General features: G+C 35.0%; 1 protein-coding gene across 2 annotated transcripts in view; it reads right to left on the bottom strand.

Annotated features, from left to right (window-relative positions):
* Epha3 (EPH receptor A3) overlaps window positions 1-23,229 on the bottom strand; it is a 304,113-nt gene that overhangs the window by 192,516 nt on the left and 88,368 nt on the right. The gene's annotated exons all lie outside the window — the stretch shown is intronic.

Here is a 23,229-nt window from a genome sequence, read left to right as displayed (position 1 = left end):
TCTGGTTTACAAACTAGAACATATACATTTCTAAGTAAGTAGTTAAAATCTGTTATTCATTGCCTTCTTGCTTGCATTTTGCTAATCATTAATAACATTAATCTTCTGAAATTTACTAAAAATATACCTGTTTACTCTTTCAAGAATATCAGTTTTTATTCTGTACTCATTTTTATTATGTATTAGCCTGTATATATTCCTTAATGTGACTAATGCATGTGTTTAGTATTGTATTTTATTAAAAAATCTGTTTTTCTATTTTTAAAAACATATGCTAAACTAAACATATTTTAACATAAAAAATTATCATTAAAATTTTAGGCATGGATTCAAAAGTAAATATATGACTTCATAAAAATAGTGTAAGTAATATTAATAGATATATACTATGTTTATAGAGGACTGAGAAACCAAGAACAACGGCGATGAGCTTGAACTCTACAGCATGGATGGGCTCACTGTGAGCCTTGTCAGTTTGGTTGCTCACCTTCCTGGACTTAGTGAGAGTTGGGAGGACCTTGGACTTAACATAGTGAAGGGAACCCTGATGGCTCTTTGGCTTGGAGAGGGAGGGAGTGGGGTTATGGGTGGAAGGGAGGTGAGGGAAGGGGGAGGAGGAGGGGAGGAGATGGAAATTTTTAATAAAAAAATGAGAAAAAAATGATATTTTGAAAATATACTTGTTTATCATATGTACCTCTATTATGAAATGCTATATTGATTTTATTTTCATTTGAACATGTTATTGCTGTCTTTTGTCCTAAATGCATTACTTATTGGATTAATGTCTCACGTTGATTGTGTTTGGTTTTTCTGGACAGTGGAACTATGTGCTATATCTATGAAAATTTTCTGTTTAGATTCCTGCTGTCAGAATCCCTCCTCCTATGATCTGTGTGTCAACATTCTGCACCTTAACAGAGACCTCAAAGCAACATATATTTCCTCTTACCTTAATAAAACATAAGACAATTTTGTTTTAAAATCATGACTTAAGTTTTTTTTTCCCAGTGGCCTCACTTTAGAAAATTGTAAATCATCACTATAAAAATATTTCAAATGTGTTCATACCACACCTACCTATAGGAATATATGGAGACCTTTATTAAATTTCAAGGATTAACAGGGCATTAAAAACCTGGTATAAATACAATTTTAAAATGTTTGTGTATTGTGAACCTTAAATCATTCATCTTCTTGCTCAATATCACAAAGATATTGAGCTCCAAAGTCCTTGGATGGAACAGGAACATCAGCATGAAAAGCTAATTTTGAGGAGCTGTCCACCAAGACTTACTGTAGACTTGGAAACGGTCTCATAGTCCAACTGTAAATATGATAAGCAGCACAGCAAAACTGTTTTATTTTTCTCTTACCTGGGGGAATCTATTGGTTATAGGAATACAGAAATAAGTTACCTGATAAATCATTGCAATCACACATGCAAGATTCAAAGTGGTTGTGATCTAGTCAACTAAAGATCCAAAATGAAACAGGGAGCACTTCTATTATTTCAATTCTCTGAAACCTTAAATAACCCTAGGGTCATCTTTGCATGAAGGAAAAGGTGATTCAGAGTCTATCAAAAAATTTGCGTTTTACCTCTTCTAGCAAATAAAGTCCTAATTTATTCATCGTAAATGTCCAATTTTGTTTCTCTTAAAGAGAGGTAGGAAGACTACATTCTAGTCTAAGTTAGAAACTATTAAGTCTTCCTGGTGCTGACTGAGAATCTAGTAATTTTTTTTTTATTCCCCTCTTGCAGTCTGCAAGCCAGCAGCTATCCAAGGCATGAGAAAAAGCAATCATGGTGTGGGATTCTTAGGGTCTGGCTCAGCAGGGCGACATAAGCAAAGAGTCCTGTCAACAACAATAACAATGGAGAGACTTTAGAATGCTTTGATCTTATGAATAGCCTGAGTACTAAAGGCAGAGCCTGCTGTCCCTGCCTTAACAACAGGGCAAAAAGAGCAGACAAGCTCATTTATACATGCTAGTTCAATGCCAAAGGCAGAAAAGTAGGAGGACAATGTAGACCTTAGGAAGGATGCAGTTAATTTGACAGCACCATCATTATACTTATTTCTCCAAAATGCTGCAAGCAAGGAAGGCCTTCTGCTTTCTCCATTGTGAAATTCTGTTTTATACAGTTCATCTCATATGTAGATGGAAAGAACAATAAATGGTGCGTATATATGACGAATACTCCCAGAAAGAGCTTATTTTCTATGAAAGTTTCAATATTTTTGTAATCTTATACATAACTATATTGATGTATGATAAACATTTATCTTTTCCCTTCTTCTTTTGCTATCTTGGGAATAGGATCATTCTTCAAGGACAGGTGCTCTACCACTGAGCTGTGTCTGTAACCAAAGGGTCAGCATTTAGTTATAGGAAGTCAATGATTTACCTACATTAGACAAATTATGATGTTCTATTAGTCCTAACTTGATCACGTTTGGATATAAAATATATCCCATTCTTTTACATGTATAAAGGCAGCCATGAATTGTACACAGGAGATTCAGATACTGGAAAGAGCAGCTGATTTGCATTCTAGCTAATTCGGGTAAGAAAATAACCTCAATACATAGTAAAGTTTACTTACAGCTAAATCTGTTCTAGACTGGAGTATGGATTAAAGAGACAGAGAGCCCCCATTGTCAACCACATTCAGAGAGTTCAGTTTGATCACATGTTCATTGAGTCCCTTGTCCAGCTGGATTTGGTGAGCTCCCATTAGAACAGGTACATTGTCTCAGTGGGTGGACCAACTCATTGATAAAGGCACTGGGACTTGTTTCTACTGCGTGTACTGGCTTTTTGGGACCCTAGTCTATTTGGATGCAAAGCTTCCTAGGCCTGGATGTAGGGGGAAGGGGCTTGAACTTCCTAAGTGCAGGCTTCCCTGCCCTCTTTAAGGAAGGAGGGGGAGGGAAGAAAGGGGTGGGGGAGCAGGGGAGCAGGCAGGGAATGGGAGGAGGGGAGGAAGTGTAAATTTTTGAATGGAAAAAATAAAAAAACCTAGAAAAAAATAAAGAGAGGGAGAGAAAAGAAATCATTTATTTTGTAATTATTTTCTAAAATTAATTAAAATAACTCAATTCTTGGGCATTTCTTATTCTCTGGAGAGAACCAACTGTATAGCATGCTGATATTCACTATGTTCCATTATTTAATACCATTATTTAATATGGCATCAAATCTGGAAATGGCTTCTGTGCATAATTGCAATTATTATCAATACTGTCTTTTCCCACTACTGCTTACAATTTCCCATTTTCCAGTAAGTTGAAATACCACAGTTGCTCAGCATTTGACAAAATACCTGACACGAACAATGTAAAGGTAACAAAGGTTTGTTTAAGCTCAATATTCCAAAGGTTCCCGTTTATGTTTGTCTGGTTTGAATGCTATTTAAGATCAATAGGGGAGCTGAACAACAGTATAGGGTATAGGAAATAAAGTAGAGCTCACCTCATATGGACAGGAGGCAAAGAGAAAAGGAACAGAAAGGAGAAAGACAAACCCTTCAAAAGCACAGAGCACAGATGCAGTTCCTTGAACAAATTGACACAAGAGACAACATCCTGAATAGAGCACCAGCAGTGCACACACTAAAATCAATACATGGGGCTTCAGGGAACTGAAAGGTTTCCGCAAGGCAAATCATACAGCCAACAGTACAAAATGCCAGCCCACAGAATGGTCAAAGATCTTCACTAGCTCCACATCTGGCAGACGACTGATTTCCAAAATACAAAAAGAATTCAAGAAACTCGACATCAAAATACAAAATAATACAATTAAAAATAGGGTAGAGAGATAAACAGAGAATTCTCAGCCCAGGAATTTCAAACGGCTGAAAGATATTTAAGGAATGGCTCAACATCCTTAATCATTATGGAAATTCAGATCCAAATGACTCTGAGATGATATCTTATTCCTGTCAGAATAGCTAAGATAAAAGTATTGAGGACAGCTTATGTCGGAGAGGATATAGAGTCAGGGGATCACTCCACCACTGCTGGTGGGAGTGCAAATTCAATTAAATCATAATCTTAGAAAGAATGATAAGAGAAATAGGAAGGAGAGGGTAAAGGAGATGGAGAAGGGGCAAGAGAAGAACAAGAACAAGAAAAGGAGAGAGTACCCAGTGAAGAACCTCACATGTAGGCTTCCACTAAGCTATGACATACATTTTGCATGACCTTTCCCTTTCAAAGCTAAACATAAAATACTGCTTTTAAGGGTCTCCAGATATCCTCTGCTCTCATGGTAAACTTTTAAAACATTGTTTTATTCATTTTTATTAACTTATCTTTAGCAATGAGGCCCTCAGTCATGGCCCTTGCAAATAATGGGTAAATTATTTTTGCTCTCCTGTAGGACAATCTTTTCAGAGACTCAAAGAAATACAACATCTAAATTTCATACCAAACTGAAGTTTCAACTGACAAGATTATTCAACTGATAACGGCACTGCAGTAAATACAGAATAAAGCATAAGCAAATAAATAAATATCAAAATTGTAGTGCTGCAGTCTTAAAGTAACCTGTCGAACAAGGGCCCCTGGTGTCCATCAGCACACTGAATCTAAGAACATCTCTCGAATGCTGTCAAAAACACACAAAATTAGGATATAAGTATAAATTGTTTTATTTATAATAGTCAGACTTTTTTTCTGAAAGAATAACTTGGTTTTATATAATCATGCAACATGATACTAATTCATGTTATAGTAAATGAGTACTGATTCTCTCTTGCTGCTTAAGATTTTTCAATAGCCAATTAACAGTACTATGTCTAAATAAAACTAAAACTCTTTGGCCTATCTATGTATCCCAATATAATTTCTCACCTTTATTTCCAAATACATTAATAGTTTTTCGTTCAGGTAAATGGATTTTTTTTTAAGTCGGCTGACAGGTAAATCTAGTGAATGGTCCCTAGCTTCAGAATCTCCTTTGCATTAAGACTTATTTTCACTAGAAAATTATCATCCTATCATTACCCCATCCACGAATGCTGTCAGGTTTCTACAGATGCTGCTTTCTACATGGGATCTACTACTTACTATCTTTGGTGACCTGGGTTCATTGATTTATTTTCAGTATATCAGTGTATAAAGTACTTGGTCGAGATCAAAAACAGTTATTACTCACACTCTGAAATAATTTCAAAGCCTGTGTATAAACTCATTTTAAGTTAACATTTTAAATGTTTCCTAAAACAAAAATTACTGGGAATTTACATTTTTCATTGACTTGATTATAGATGTTGACATTTGAAAATATTGTGGGTCTTGGATAACAAACAGGTGTCCTCTTCCCAGGGGAAGATTTCTCTCCCACTTGCAGCATTTCTTTGTTGCCTGTAGTTATTTAATTAGGGTTGAGGCCTGCTCGACTTTCCATCATCAATTTGAACATGTCTACAAATAACAGCATAGAAATTGAACAGGTTGTAATTATGTATGCAAACTTACATACATGCAGAGCCACTTTGAAAAAGGAGTGTGGAAGAAACAGAAATTTGAGATCCTGGGTTTAAATACAAAATAAGAATCCTCGACTGGTCAGCTTTCCCACATATAGAAGTTGAGTATGTAAAAATTAGCTTCCTTGAAACTATACACAACACATAACTCTTAGGAAAAACTAAACCTCTAGATAATGTGGGTTTTAGTTTCAGAGTATTCTTCTAGATTTTTGTGGATACTTCTCAGTTTAAATGCCTGTGTTATTAGTTATCAGTATCAAGAATAAGTCTTCATTCATGCCATCTTGTCGTACATCTGTGTATTTTTTTCTTATTTTTATTCACTGAGTTTCATGAATGTATATGATGAATTTTAATCTTTTTTAACCTCTATTAACTTCAGGTATCTGCCTTTCTCTTCCTTTCAAACCCATCATCTTCCAAATTTTATGCTCCCTACTTTTATGTTTTCATGTATGACTAGCTGAGTTTGATTAGAGACACTAGCATGATCATGGGCAATTGTACTGGTGCCTATAGCACTGGATTAAATGGTGCTCCCTATCACAGTCACCATCTCCTGACAACAGACACTCAAGAAGTGTCAGAGCCCACACCCAGACCCAACTTTGATGAAATATTGGCAGACTCAACTTTGTACAAATCGTGTACAAATAACCAGTGAATTCATAAGGGTTATTACACGTCCAGATGAAATCTTTTTGCTTCACATGTCCCCATCCTTTGGCTCTTACCTTCTATCCTCTTCCCATTATGATTTAATCTTCCACTAGACTTTGCTCTTCAAAGCACAACATGCATGATATCTATTTAGTTTATTAAACTTAATAGGTAATCAACATTAGATATGACAATTAATTCCTAGTCTTATCATCACATAAAATATTTACCTTGTCAATGTTGTGCCATGTGATTTTACATACTAAATTTTCATCTACAAAGTAACATTTACTTATCCCCATTTCTTCCCTAACATTAAGAATGACAAATACATTCTATATGCTAAAATACGTTTGTAGATATGACATATTTCTGAAACCTATGGATGAAAACCAGTAAATTAATTGATGTTAACTGTATCAACAAGCTTTCTAATCTCCATTTTCTATGTTTGTTTTAAAAACATTCCAGTCAAGTTTTCACTTTCAAGTCTGCCTTTTCTAATCCTGTGTACAACCACACATACATTGCCACATACGTACGTTCTCTCCCTGAATGTCAGCCAACAACTAAAACTATTCTCAGCAGAAACTTCTTTGTTTTTATTATTTAAGTAACTCTCAGTGGACATTTTATCTAGGGAAAAGGTCTAAGAGAACAGTCATTTCTAACTAAGAATAGCAAAGTCAAAGTCACAGCAAATCCACTTTGCAATGCTATCACACACGCCAAACATAATATTGAACTACGAACAAAATGACTGTGCTCTGCAGAATACACTGTAATTAACCTTGTAAATTCACTTTGCTTACAGCCCAAGCATGTTCGTACTTTGTAAAAGGAGCCACAGTGCTGAAAGCAAATGGGAAATTTGCTAAATAAATTTTTGGAGGCTTAAGTCATTTGACCTCTTCAGCTTAAACAAGAGTTAGTCATTCTTGGACATGCGACATTAAAAATAAACTGCCCCAAATAATAGCCGTCATGCTCTGGGATATCCCCACTATGAATTGCTATAGTAAATTTTCTTCAAGAGTTAAAATAAATAAAAATAACATTAAGGTTCTTGAAATCATAGAGAAAACTATGAATCAATTTTTTTTCACATTGAATCACAGCTTATTCCTGAAGGGGCACTAGACACTCAGACAACTGTGTCCTAATTCCAGGGTTTAAATCAGTGTCATGACTTACAAGTACTTTTCTTAACATACTGAACAGTGATTTAACAGTCATTACTTGTGATGTATAAGTTCCTAACTACCACTTCATATTTATTCAAGAAACACATATTAAAGAAATCAAGACTGATAAATGAGGAAACAGAGACCTGGAATCGATCCCTGGAGCTTATGTCTTTAATATCTAGGCAAGAATGACTCTAAAGTTAAGGCCATTTTCAGAATTGCCTAAAGAAGCAGTGACTAATTCCTCAACAATTAGAAGCAATTCACTTAAAATGGATTTGTATTAGTAGCCAGTTTATATGTCTTAACATAGAAACTTCTATTTTTAACACAAATAAAAATACTTAGAAACAATATTTAAAATACTTAAAGTATAAATAACTTACTATTCAGAATAATTACATTACAGACCTCAGAAAACACACATATAAAATTGACAGGCTTCTGAGTATAGTGGTGTATTCTCTCACTATTTTGAACCATGCCTATCTGTAGTATCTATATACTTTCATTCGTTTCTGCTTTATTTTTACCTTGCTTGATGTCTTAACTACTGATTTCCCTCTGACCTACACATGTGCACATTACCAAACACACACACACAGAGTATACTTACAGTTTTATACAATAGAATGCACAGGGGGATTTAAATGTGATTCTCAGATATTATGTACAAATTTCAAGTTTACAATATTTGTAAAATTTGCATTAGCTGGTGCTGAATATAAACTGATGATCTTAAGTTACTTAAAAAAAAAGACTGTATAAAATGTACGAAGAACTCAGAATGGTATGACTTGCAGTGTTTTGAAGCAAACAACCCTGAACCATGGTAGACAGACCATCAAAACCAACTACCAAACTAATAAAAGTGATGATTGTGAAAATTATTCAGCCATGGATCAGTTGATGTTCTAAATATGTTTAAGAATTGAAGATCTCTCAATTTAGACTTATAGAAATTGTTTATGTTATAAGATGAATTGTGTACTGTACAGTATAATTTATTTTAGTTTGTTATTGGAGGGTAAATCCTTGGACATTTGGATTTCTTAAAAACAGGACAGCAATCATTAAAAAGAAAATATATTTCCTAATGGTGTCAGTGTCGGCAAATGGTACCATCACACTCATTCCTTTTCCAGAAACAAAGGCAGAGGCAATCGCTCACCTCACCATCCCATTAGTTCTTCTGTTTAGACTTTTGATTTAAGAAAGAATAAAATCTACTGAGGCAGACTGAGTTTTCAGTAATTTAGTAGAAATTGCTCAATCATATTCTTGTTACTTCAAGACATCTGTCTTGAATGTATCCACTGGACTGAGCTCCCAAGGTCCTGATGAGGAGCAGAAGGAGCGAGAACATGAGGAAGAAAGTCAGGAACGTGAGGGGTGCGTTCACTCATGGAGACGGTGGGACAGAACTAAAGGGAGATCACCAACTCCAGTTGGAATGGGACTGATGGATCATGCGACCAAACCCGTCTCTCTGAATGTGGCCAACAGCGGGGGCTGACTGAGAAGCAAAGGACAATGGCGCTGGGCTCTGATTCTTCTGCATTGACGGGCTCTGTGGGAGCCTTCTCAGCTTGGTCGATCACCTTCCTGGACCTGGGGGGAGTTGGGAGGACCTTGGACTTAGCATAGAGTGGGGAACCCTGATGGCTCCTTGGCCTTGAGAGGGAGGGAGGGGAGGTATGGGTGGAGGGAAGGGGAGGGAATGGGGAGAAGGAGGGGAGGGAAGGAGGAGGAGGAGGGGAGGGAAGGGAGAGGAGGAGGGGAGGGAAGGGGGAGGAGGAGGGGAGGGAAGGGGGAGGAGGAGGGAAGGAGATGGAAATTTTTAAATATAAAAAAAAAAAACCATGAGAGAAAAAAAAAAGTTTAAATATCTGTTCAAGAGGAATGGCTCTGGTAGCAGATAATTTGTCGATGCTCTGAAGTTAGATTTTTGAGTATATTTGGTGGGAAGTGAGTTATACAGGAGGGAACCATGTTGCGCTCCTGAAATGAGTAAAGGTGGAGAGGGGCTCTGAGCTAGAGCCTCCATTTCCAGCACGTGTGTGCCCATGAAAAATGCTACTCAAAGCTCTAATGGCTTTATGTTTCCTTTAGATATTTATATAATACATAAAGTAATAAGCAATAGAACTTTATCAATAAAACAGGCTCACAGGTAATAACATAAGATATTCCCCCATTGTGTAGAGATTCAAAATCTTGTTCTAAAATCCTATCATGGAATAAAAGGCCCAGGCTCTTATCTTAGAATCAGTGCAATCTGTAACAATAGCAGATTGTGTTTTTATCTTAAAAAATATTTATATTTAGAATCACATTTCTAACCATATGTTTGTAAAATGTTAAATAGTTTCCTTTGGATTCTTACAAAATAGTCTAGGTAGAGAAATGCAAATGCAATGACAACAAATGTATCTATAGTTATAAAAATTTTAATGAATTAATGTAAACAACATAGCAAGATATAAATTCAGGACACCATTATTCTATCCAGAGGGATCTTTAGATTACCTTGTATTCTTTTCAGAGATATCTTTGGTCCTGCAAACAAGAGCACTACCATGAACCCTGCTGAGGAAGTCTTTATTCCTGGAGAATGCACAGAAAGTATCTTTTCCCACCAGATCCGACAAGTTCTGTGAAATTGTGACCCTCCCATAGAGTTTACAGCATGTTCTTGGCCACTAGCCAGTAAGAGGGATGTTTAAATTTTTGGGTGTCAGCTCAGTGAGCTTTCACGTGTTCATCTGCTTTACCTACTGTGCTTAATAAAGAGCAAGTCAATGAATGTTTTCATTTCCTTTTCATCACTAATAACTGTCAGTCTTATGAATGGCAGAGACACCCTTTATTTCCAGCTTCTTCTTCCATGCAGCACCTCACTGAAGCAGCAACATCTCCATTACACCACCCACCAACATGAGCCAGACTTGAATTTGAAGCAGTGTTTTCTCAATATGAAAGTATAACCATAAAGAGTCAAATCTTTAAGAATCACATCCTTTTTTGATATTGACACTTAAAATAGTTTCAGTCTTTTTAAAGAAAATGTCAATAATCCACCTTCAACTTCTGGAAAATTCAAGAGTTTGGGATAGTTTTCAAAGAAACAAAGAAGTTTGTGATCCATCATATTTCAAAAGGTAGCTACATGTGATCCTATCAGGAGACATCTTTACTAGTAACTTGGAGAAGTATGTGTATGTTGAGAGACACTGGTATACCTACAAACTGCAGAGAATTTGTATGTGCTATCCTAGCAAATCTCAGAAACAATGTACATTAGTTTAACTGGGGTTTGGATGATGCTTCATCCAAAAACTAAGGCGAAACAATAGAAAAATAGATAAATAAGCATAATACTATCTGAAGTTCAGTCTGATATTCTAATATAGATTTGTTAAAAATTAAGACTTTAAAGAATGTTGATAAGAATAAATTTAATGACCTAATAATGACATGCATATATACCAAGTATATAGTAATATATATATATATATATAGAGAGAGAGTATGTATTTAATATGTAAATCTAAATTATAGAACTGTATATATACTATGTGATAGATATATATTATCTACCGATTCACATGTATACACATGTGTACATATCTACCTGCATGTAACATTTCTTCAATAAAATGGTATTTATGTCCTTAAAGAAATTACAAAGTCTGTAACAGATATGTCAGCCATCTCCAAAACCCATTCCCAATCTGCCACTTGGAGATCTGTCAAGCTCATAATGAGGCATATTGTGCAGGCATAAACACTGGGCACACAGCGAGTGTCTTACTGAATGCTGGTTCTTTGCTCACCATCATCTCCCATCAATCATGTCCTCAGCAACAGCAGGGGCAATGGAAATAGAAGCAGAGGTAATTAGAGGCGTGACTCAGTTCCACATGCCCAGAAACTAAAAGCCAGACTATACCCTGTGAAAATCTTCTTGTGTTGCTGTCTTACTTAATTGCATATTGAAAAAGGGGTTAGTGTTAATGAATGTGAAGCTCTGGTTTCCTTAACTAACCATTAGTAAATGCACTTTTGTTTCTCAACTCTTAACCAACATAACTTGTATACATTTTGATAGCAAGAACTTGAAAGTTTTCACATTATGGTGACTTGGAAATAACTATTAAATAAAAAATATTTATTTATTAAATTACTGAAAGTGTTGGGTTTCAGAGCCCCACCTAAATTTCCAAAATACAAATTAGTAAGTCCTCTTTCTTAGGTCTGCTCTGACAAAATATGGTTAATGATGTTTGCTTTATAAGACTTTTTGTTGAGGATGAATGACATTTATGTTAGTGATTATGGAAACTTAAATGTAATTATACTTTTCATATTTAAGATGAGATTCCCAAAGATTGGGGTAGACTATTACAAACATATTTTAAAGGGTGAAGAATAAAGGGCATATGTAAAGTGAAAAATGTCAGTGGTAGTCTGGTGTAGTGCTGGGTGCATTGCTCTGTTTTGGGGTACTCAATTATATATTGTTCCTTAAACCAAAATATGAAATCCTTACATTATCAATCTAGTATTAGCTCATTGTGAGGGTATTATCTACATATATATTCACCATATGTTAAGTGTGTATATTTCTTTTTGGGATTATAAGGAAGAAAAATAAGAATTCAATAACCGTTCCCTTAATTGATGGAGCCAATCCAGTTGCCCAAGGAACACCCAATCTTGTCATTGAAACCAGGGTTGAATATACATTTGTGTGTCTCAGTATAACAATGGGTTGAAAATCACAGACAGCAAATTAAGAAGCATGATTGCAGTATGTCCAGCTCTTAGCTTCTCATCTCCTATGATTCTGGTGGGAGAAGCCCAGGTGACTCACCTTCCTTATCTTTCTGCAGGAGGGTGGAGGAAGTAGGGTGAAACAGTGTTATTTTCAGGTTCAAAATTCAGTTATTTATCACCTGTGACCTTAGATATTTGTTCACTTTTTCCAGCTTCCAATTTCTACTCATTTGAAATGGGGAATAGTAGCTTGCACCCCAAGGAATACTGAAAGACCTACATGAAGTTTCAGGCTCAGTTACATAACAACACAACAACAACAAAAGACAAGATGTGGTCTTTTTCTTTTCTTATCAAATAGCTGTTCTTGTCATGCTGCTTTTTTATTTTAAAAGGACCAGGTCTAAAATTATTATTTGGGAAATTTTAATACAAAGGTGATTTATACATAAACATTGTCATATAATATCTCTTACAATACACTTCCATCCACCTGTCACATTTGTAACACATTGCAGTAGAAAGAGAATCAAGACATGTGAACTGTGTCTGTAACACACTCATCCTCCAAGGCCTTCCTTTTGACAGCTTCCCCTGTTCTGTTTCTATTCTCAGAGGATGAGAAGGACCACTCAACATCAAATCTTTGTGTATATCTTGGCATACATTTTTCATTGCTTGGAAGCAGCTTCATTTGAATAGTCCTGAAATTTTTATTATTTCTCCAAATACTCTTTGTCTCTTTACACGTAGACGCCACTGTCTTATCAATGAAGCACTTTATGGTCATCTCTAAGAAAGTCCACTGCAAATGATGCTGAGACATTCTAAAATGTGTTAGCTTTAGTTTCAATTTAGACTCTTGTGTGGGATTTTATCTTTTATTTTTACTTTGAATTACTGGGAAAGGATTCACATTTAGGTGTTTTTATCTGCCTGACTTCAGCATCTATGTGCCTGCTTCCATCACATTGTTGGGAATGTTTTGCTTTGTGTTATGATGTCATGAGATGTCAGTAACTCTGCTTCTCTTTATTAGTAAGAATCATAATACTTGTAGGCATTGCTAAATGTCCAGGAGTCGTGGGAGTGATCAAATACATTGATTAAGCACTTATAGGTCAACTTAACACTTTTTTCAGTGATGCACTAAAATAATCAATACTAACATTGGCTTGCTGTTATTCCTCTAAAATCTGAGGTGTTCTCTGGGGATAGGGCATTTTTCTATTTGCATAATTATGCATTTGTATGAATATTTGGTGTAGAAATTAGCATAAATTTTGTTGGGGGAGAAAAGGTAATGTTGAAATGTTTTAGTTTTTTGTAATTGAATTGTCTTCCTGAGAGTTTAGTAGCAAGTCTTCAGGAATCTGTAGAAGCCACTAAAGTTTGGTTTAGTATTGTTCTTTAGAACACTATGCTTACATCTGTTAGCACAAATTCATTCACATTAACTCTACAAATACAAAGATTGAGAATGAAAAATGTACTCTCCTTACACTTGCTAAATTTTACATGTTAATCACCCAAATATTCTACAACTTGGTAACTCATGAACTGATGATTTGAAGACTCCATCATAAATATGGTTGTATGAAATTACACCAAATAGGTCTCAAACATGGGTACACATATATATTCCTTTGTAGTAGCTATCAGAAAAGCAAAATATTCTGGTATATACTCAAATTTGCTTCTGAATTTCACATTTTGCTTCTTCTTTGTTCATTAGCTTGAATATTCTATGTTGAAACTTTCATGTTTGAAGTCTTTCAATACAGAATATCTTTCTACATTATATTTATTTTTTCTTTATATATATACACACATATATATGAAGGAACCATGTCACTGGAGGGTGGTGACTGAGGTTTCAAAAGCCCATTCTCAGCCCAGGGACTCTCTCTTTCTACTGCCTTTAGTTCAGGATTTAGAACTACAAACTATCATGTCTGTCTGCATGCTGCCCTGCTCCCCATCATGCTCCTTGCCATAAGGGTAATGAACTACTCCTCTGAAACTGTAAGGAACCCATAATTAAATTCTTTCTTTTTAATAAAAGTAACTATGGTCTTGGTGTATGTTCACAACAATAGAACACTGACTAAGCCAGTTGTCTTCCTGATCCTCCTGTCTTTAGCACCATAGCACTAGGGTTGCTGGTGCATTAGAATATATCACACTTTATAGATGGGTACTGAGATTTGAACCCAGGTCCTTGTGTTTTCATAACAAGCACTCTTATCCACTGAACCATCTCCATAGTGCTTGACTATTTTATTACATAAAAGGTCTGTATCTGATCTTGTGGTGGTTCTGATTCCATGATTACTCTTCACTGGGAACACAGGAGTTCCTCCCCCCCGATATGTCTGATTAGAAACTGAATAGTTGATAGTATTTCTAAAGCAAAAGCAACAGTTCTACCCTGCAGTGTTGGCAATAAGAATATGATCAAATTTTACTTTTTAATGATATGTTCCCAAATGATGCATCCTTCACTGAATACAGTGTTACCTGCACACAAGATGTTTTGTCTACATCCTGGAAGATGAGACACCTCGGCAGAAGAGCATGAATCGTGTATTTCTCAGCACCTTAGATTTTCCAAGTGGCTCTTATTTGAAAAACACCATCATCAAAAGTTATCAAAAGTTATCCTCTTCACAAACGTTCTCTATTAATGCTCAGTGCCAGCTGCCACAGCTGTAAGATTAACCCTCATTAGCTCTTACAAGTTCTACTCTGGAACTAATGAGGGATTGGGAAAACTCTAAACACAGGCAGAATTGTGGGGGAGAAACCACAAGGGATAAAGCATTCGGTGAACATAGATGGACAAAAGGAGCCTTTGTGAAACACTTACCAACACATTTAACAGAATCCAAGAACATGTAAAGGAGAAAAAGACAATGCTCCCTGTTTAATTTGCATGTGTTTTTATTTTCCTTACTTTGTGAAAGGTTGATTTATAAGACCAATAAACTGGAATACATATTTATTAACCTGTGTTTATAATTGTTATATGAACTTTCACAAGAGCTTGCAGTGCATTTTACATGATACAGAAAAAGGGATATCTGATAATATATGAATAGTTGGAAAATGCAGCAAATATAATCCATATGTCCTTTACAAAAGCCAACAAAGACATCCATTTAATAAAACATACTTAGAGAAATGGCATTCAGCAAATTAAAATTAAGGAAGGCTAGTTATATAAAGTAGATTAAGCTAAAGCAAAGCAATTTCAACACTTTCTGCCAGGTTTCGTTAAATTAATGGTAAATTACTGTGGCAGTAAATGAGCTATATACCTTAAGCTATTGTATGTATTACTATCATATATATTAAGCTATTATATATTAAGATATGTATTTTTATATTCAACACAACCCTTACTCAACATCTCAATAAGGGTTGATACATCATTTTTCTTGAAAAGTGTTAAGCATTTTAAAGATGAGTCTATATCTGACAAATATTCAGATAGTGTTTTACAAAATTATACTATAATGGAAGCAACTCATTTCAAGTACAGGAGAAGTACTTTCCCTACTAAACTGAAGTGATTTCTCACCATAGAGGCTTCCCACAAAGAGTACTGTCCCTGCATGTTTGGTTCATGACTCACAATGGTTTCTCAAGAAAGCAAACTTCTCAGTATTCCAATTACTTATGCTTCCCAAAGATCACACATTTGCTAGTCAAGATTTACTTCAATTACTATTTGTACCTATGAACCCATGAATCCTGCCCTGGAAATTTTGTATATTGATAATAATAACCATAGTAGCAATGGTGATAATAATAGAAGATGACAATGCAAAAACAGGAGCATGGTTTCCCCAACGAGGTATAACCAAGACATTTCATAGTGATAGCTGTGTTTTATGTAAAACCACAGGGAAAACGCTTAAACAGGACCCTCAGAATCATCTCTATTGGAATAAAGAAGAAAGCAGTCTTACCATTTTTATCTCCGAGTAGATAACTTTATATAGTTAAAGCTAATCCATACATGGTAAAAAAAATCCACATTTGACTAAAAAAACAAGTTTTACTTTTGCAATTGTTTGTTAGTATGTTTTTAGTACCAGAACTGGAGAGGGCTCGGTGATTGAAAATGATTGCTCCAAAGCCTGATGGCCCGAGCTCTCTTCCTGGAACCCACCTGAGGGGAGGAAAGAAGCAATTTCTCCTATTTGTTCTCTGACCTCCACGGGCACACCATTGCACACTCATGAACACACTCGCTCACACAGAGAGAAAGAGAGAGGGGGAAGGGAGGAAGATACCAAACAAAGAAATGAAAACATTTTAAAAGCTGTGTTCAGTGTTTCTAACATTTGTAGAACTGTTAGAGAATTTTAAAATTATTCAGTTTTTTTTTTGTTTTGTTTTGTTTTGTTTTGTTTTGTTTTTGCTAATCCCTGAGTCAGTATGGAGTATTTAGATAGCTGAATTGAGATTCCCCTTTCCAGGTGTATCCGTGATTGTGAATTTCTACATATGTTTGCAGTTAAATTATCTCTGACTGCTTTAAAAGTATGATTTGTAGTCTATAAAGAAGAATGAATTTACAGATTTTTCTAATATCTTAAACATGAACCTCTTTGGTTGAAATTTATCCTGGTTGTCTTTAGCCAGACTGAAAAATTGAAACATGACACCATAAGAAATCCCAAATCAAATACACTCCCTTCTCTTTATTTGAAGTTTTTACTTTAATTGCTGTCTAGCTAGTAAAGTGCCATAATTTGATTGAATATTTTCAGTAATGTCACATAGTAATTCATATAAGGTTTTGGGGCATATACGTTCTACAACTTTCTGCTTCTCCACTGTCTTTACAATATTTAAGGAATAAGTAATTCTCACTGTATATATGGAATATCTAAAATAAGGCAAGCCATTCCTCACAGATAAGTCAGCCCTTTCAACACATATCTCCTTTATCCCCTTTCCTTCTTCATTTCTGATCTGCATGATTCATTCAAAGCAAGGTCGGTATGTCTAATGCACCCTTTAAAAATAATTGTTAGGACATTAGCATACTACAATTGTAGAATTTGTGTTTTTGAAGATAAACTACCTTGCACAATATAGCATATTTTAATTACATTGTAGTACTTCTTCACTAGTTTCTTAATCTATATTGTCTTACATCAGTTCAAATCTCTGTTTCTGAATGGGCAACAGAAAAAATGCACCTATAAATTTATAGGATATTTGAAACAATTCCTTGAAAAAGCTTATGGTATGTAAAAAAGGCAGTAGATCAAAGAACACATGAGAAAATCCCAAATTGATGTTTCTAAGAAGAAAGAGAAAAATTGACAAGAGAAAAAAGATAAGAAGATGGTAAAGAAATAAGTTGGGAAGGAGAAAAATTAGGGAAGTAAATATGATTTAGATATATTATGTATGTATGAAATTTTCAGTGAATACATAAAAATATTTTTAAAAGGCAACAGTGGAAAGAAATTATCCAGGATTAAGTAGACTAAGTTTTATAGAATTACAAATGAAACTCTTCCTCCTCATCCTTCTTTCTGCTTTCCCCTGAGCTGAACTCAGGACCTGTGAGGCCAAGAGCAGCCAAGAACTCTACAACTGAGCTACCTTCCTGGCAAAATGAAATTATTTCAGAAAGGAAAATCATGATGTTTGATAGACGATGAACAATGAAGTGATGATAACAAACATGTAAGTAAATAAATTCATTGATATTATTTCTCTTGTCAAGGTCACTGAAAGATAACAAAAAGAATATTAAATGAGGTTATCTTATTCAAGTCATGAAAGTGACTGAAACGAGGAAGAGAGGAAGACTATCCCATTTCATGGATTCTGGCGGGAGACAGTAATGACGCTTATCTATAGTATACTGCTGGATATGACATAGTGAGCGGAGTAAGAGCTTCAGTGGCCATCTCTTGCTCTTTTCATTTGTGGATGACTAATCAGAATATCAAACGTTTTTGTCAAAAAATTAGAAAGCAACACTTCTCACACACTTGCCCGTGACAAGAACCATTTGCTAACTAGAACGATTAAATACAAGCCGAGCCTCGAAGACATGTTCACTGAAGTTTGAGCTTCAAGTTAATGTTCCAATAACTTGTTATAAAATTTGCGAGAAGACATATGATCCCAAATTAATCAAGTTACAGAAATTACAAAGTTGTAACACATCTGTCTAATTTTTTATCTGAAAACTTATTTATATTATTATTTACTAGCAGCATAAATAAATGTACTGACTTTAAAGATTATAAGTACTTAAATATTAAAGGCAAAGTAAAAGTAGGGAGCTATCATCTTAAACACAGGAAAAAATTTAATTATACAAGATAAAACCTTGAGTTATAAATAATGTAATTCAAAGTAATAGAGGCAGAATTTTTGCTGGAGGTGGGAACTGTGCAAGCGAAAAGGATGAAAGTTTCAAAAGTTTAGAGTTTTCAATAGATACTGGCTCTTCATTATATATAGGCATAAATTTAGCAGCGATTAATTTTTATAAAGAATAAAATGATACTTATTTATCAAAATACACACAATGGAAAAATATTGAAAATAGAATAATTTATTCAAATCATCTATTGGTTACTTTTTAATGGCTCTTCAGGTAAGTCTCTATTTTGCTGTTTGTATGTGTATCTGGCCTATTACACAATATGCTCATTTCTAACTACATGAAACCCATGTTCTTTTTAGCATGGTTTAGTGAAAAATCTAGAAGATTCAAGATAAATAATATGAACTAGACTCTCTTCATAACTTACACGCTAAGAATGCATAGTTGACAGACACCACGTAGTTATTTTCATCCTATCAGTTTGCAGTTGAGAATCATTCAGTCTCTGCTAGATTCTGGGAACATAGTGTTGAAAAGATATTCATAATCTTTCTCCGCAAGGATATTCCTCTCTGGGTATTATGGGGAGGGCTTTTTTCTTAATTTATTCAAGTATCAAAGCATTTCAAAATTTAGACAGTGCCGATGGCTGTGTGCACAGACTCAAAAAGCCCTAAAAATATTCCAGTGAAGTCTTTGCTTTTGTGTTTCCTCTGATCAGCAAAACGAATCCTTAAATCACCCTGTACTTGAAACCTGACAGCTGCTCTAAGAGTTTCTGAGAGCTGGCACAGAGAAGAGAGGCGAGGGTAAGCTGGAATCTTAAGTCATCAGTAAAGAAAACAATTTTCAGCAGTCATCAAAAAGTCTAGCTGTCTTGGAATATTATATCAAACACACTTTTCTATTAAGTTTCTAATGTAATAAAGCATGGAATAAAGTTAACATCCCACAATTAACGTGCAGATAAAGCACAGAGCAACAGATTCCATAGTGACATTAATAAGGTATTTTGTACACTAAGTCTAAACAAATTTTGTATGAGCAGAAATATTTATAGTAACCTCCCACTATCTGTCACAAAGGCAATTAATTTATCATATAAAAATCCATTAGGATTTTCATTTAATTTTTTGAAAATAATACTGAAGTAGATAATACAATTCATTAGCAGGGATTAAAAAAGGAGGGAGATCAAGGTGTTTCCTTGGAATTGATGAAAGATCCCCACACCTCCAATTCTTAAAAGAAAAAAAAAAACGGTCAAAGTTTATGCCAAAACATAAGAAATAACCAAGTACTGAAAGGAAACAGATGATATTGCTTTACAAAATTATATCACTCTTTGAGTATTCAAATTCATCCATTTCATTTTTATTTACTCATTTGTTCTTAGGATTTTGTGGTGCCGGGGTTTAAAACCAAAGCCTTGTGCGCAGTAGGATAACATCCTAGCACGAAAGCAGTTCTCTAGCCTAGCTCTAGAACGTAGAGACATAAAGCTTACACTGCGTACATTGTGAATGAAAAGCCGATATATTGATTTCTTTTGTTAAATACGAGCCATGACCGACTGAAACAGAGGATATACGCTAGAGGCATTTCTAGAGAGTCAAAGTGATGCATGACGTTGTACCTCTATTCTCATCCTCGCCTTACTCCTCAGTTTATGCTGAGGCTGACCCTTCATAAGGGAATCTACTCTCACACTGATTATACTCAGTGTCCTTTGTCTTCTGGACTATATATTTTCTGTTTTCTTACTTTTCTTAGCAAGCAACTATTGAAAGGTTTTTTTTTTTGTCAGTATTTCTTTCTTATCTTACTCTCTGCCTCTAAATAATCTTTGAAGTATGAAGGCACACCATTTCCTCCGTTTTCGTGGATTTTATTTCTTGGTCTCAAACAAAGGAACAAGGGCAGGATACAAAACAGGAAAGCGTTTTTTTTGTTTGTTTGTTTGTTTGTTTTTGTTTTTTTTTTTCCAATGAGAGGCAGAAAGGGAGTTGATCTGGAAGGGGTAAGTTAGGGAGGAACTGGGAGGAGTGGAGAGAAGAAGGAAAACTTTGACCAGGATATCATATATGAATAAAGAATCTAGTTTAAATTAAAGGAAAAAAGAGAAGGAAGATCAGCTTCATCTTCTTGAAGAGAGGCTGCAAGAGAGGCTTGCAGAGCGGCTGTCATGTGACTATCCTCCCACACCAATACCTATTTCCCCATTAGCACCGTTAGCTCACTTTCCAGATTTCATTCTTAATTGGTTTATTTTTATTGACCCTTTGATTTTTGAGGCAGGATCTAATACCATAGCTCAGCCTTGCCTGAAGTTTATTCTGTAGTTCTGGCTGTCCTTCTATTTATAGCAATTAATCTGCTTTGAGCTCCTGAGTACTGGGATTACAGATTACCTTGCACTGAACCATTATTTATGTCTTTAATAATTTAGCTTACATTCGATTTTCTCTCATAGACGTTTCCAATCATTTTTAAAAACAAAAACATAATTTAATTTTAAGGCTTTGTCTCTGTGTGTGTTTGTATGTGAGTGTGTGTGTGTGTGTGTGTGTGTGTGTGTGTGTGTAGGGTGTGTAGGTGTGTGTGTGTCACAAGGGCATGCAGAGACCAGAAGACAGAATTGGATATTGGATATCCTGGTTCTGTAGTTACAAGTGGTTATAAGGTGTCCAAAATGGGTACTGGAAACAAAATTCCTCAAGAGCAGCAAGCATTCTTAATTATGGAACCATCGCTCTACCTCCAACATATACATTTGTAAAGTAATGAACAAACACATCAATGATGATATTTGTCTTTTGACTTTTATTCTAATGTTCAGCAGTGGATTTAGCACATCTTAATAACTCATTAAATAATGAATTAAATCCATGGTCAAAATAATACAGGAAAATTGGATTATTGTATAAATATAAATGATGTACATTACATACTTAGAATTTTGCCTCTGGAGAATGTTCGTTTTGTTACTATTCATTGTTTGATAACTGATGGATATGTTTGTTGAATACAAAAAGCCTTGTTATCAGTGCAATTTTTCTATCAAGTAGAGACTGTCACATTCTCATCATTCAGATCACTGAACATTAAGTGTCTTAATTACCCATCTAGATTGGGAAAGTAATTGGCATATTAGATTTGTTATGTTAGGAAATGGCCTATAAATGAAATCTAAATCTTTCTAGAGGCTTCCTTGTGGCAGAGACTCTTTATAAAAACACTTCTGTGTGTTTTTGTATGTGTTTTCTATATGTGTCTAGGATTTTAGTATAATGATGTAATAATAATAAGTGGGAACTCTGTCTTCTGGAATATATGAGAGTCATTAGGGACAACCCCTCCTTTTCTTCCTATTCCAAATGTTTGTAAGCACAATAAAAATGCCTCTACAGCCAACACAAAGCCATCTCATTAATTATCAATTTTAAGATTAATTTTTGAGTCTAGAATATTAATCTCTTCTCCTAGACTGACAAAACTTGTTGTACACAGGACAGAATACTTATTGGTCTGTCTTCCATTAATATCATTAATTTATGAATCTGTCATTCTGAGGAGACTGTGAGCTCCTGGAAGGTAGACACAATGACTTACTCATCTGCATTTCTCCATGTCTGCCATATTATTATTTTGCACTAATAGTTTGTGAGGAACAGTTATTGAATTGCATTTCACAGACTGGTTTTCAAGTGTAAAAGATTCTTAATAATTTACAAATCTAGATTATCTTAGTTGACATCCAGACATATCTTACAGAACATGAAAATAACCTTTCAAATAACAATGCCTTCTTAAAATTCTGAAAACAAAATAGATGTCAGAAATAAAGAGATGCATATAAGGCTTATGATAGGTTCTTGATAACTCTGTGTAAACTATTTGAGATCTTATTTTCTTCAAAGTACTATCATACAACATGTACACTTATATTTCACATTGTCTGTCACCATTAACCAAAATGATGACAAAACAGTTTGGGCTAACCTTAGCCTTTGGGTCTAGCCTATCTGGTTACCTATCTCAATTTCAATACTAATGGCACTGAAGTTTAAAGACAAGAGGTAGATTTCATAAAAAAACAAGTAGCTAGAGAGATAGTCTAGTATTGAGGAGCAATGGCTGCTCTTCCAGAATCGAGGGTTCAGGTCCCAGTACCTCCATGCCTGCTCACAATTAGGCAATTGTACTTCCAGGACCATAAGATCTATGGGAACCAGTCATCCATGTGATATGTAGATATACATGCAGGCAAAATACATCACCACATATTGTTTTTATGTGAATGCCAGAGATCTAAATTGGGTCTGCATGCCCGCCCCGATAACATTCAACTCACTGTGCTACCCTGCCTGTCCTTTATTTAATGTGTTTTTACAAACCATCCTGTATTCAAAAGAAAGATACTGTTGTCTGTTCATATTGAATTAAAGAACAAACTGCATAAAGAATGGTTTATTTCCTTTACATGGACTTTTCAACTGTTCCTACTGAATGTCCATGAGCAGAATAACAGACTGTTCTCAAGACAAAGGCTAACAGTGAATGGAAGTGTGAAGATGAAGAAAAGCCACAGAACTGTGCATTAATATTCACACATATATTTGTACTCTTCAAATATAATTGATAGTTTCAGCATGATCAAATATAAAAACCTTATCTAGTTAAAACAAAAAAATTTGAAAGTAACAGGAATATAGTCTTGCATGTCTGAT

Source organism: Arvicola amphibius, chromosome 10, assembly GCF_903992535.2.
Source record: "Arvicola amphibius chromosome 10, mArvAmp1.2, whole genome shotgun sequence".
NCBI classification, from domain to species: Eukaryota; Metazoa; Chordata; class Mammalia; order Rodentia; family Cricetidae; genus Arvicola; species Arvicola amphibius.
The sequence above is the reverse complement of the archived record's forward strand: the minus strand, read 5'-3'. Positions and strand labels throughout refer to the sequence as shown.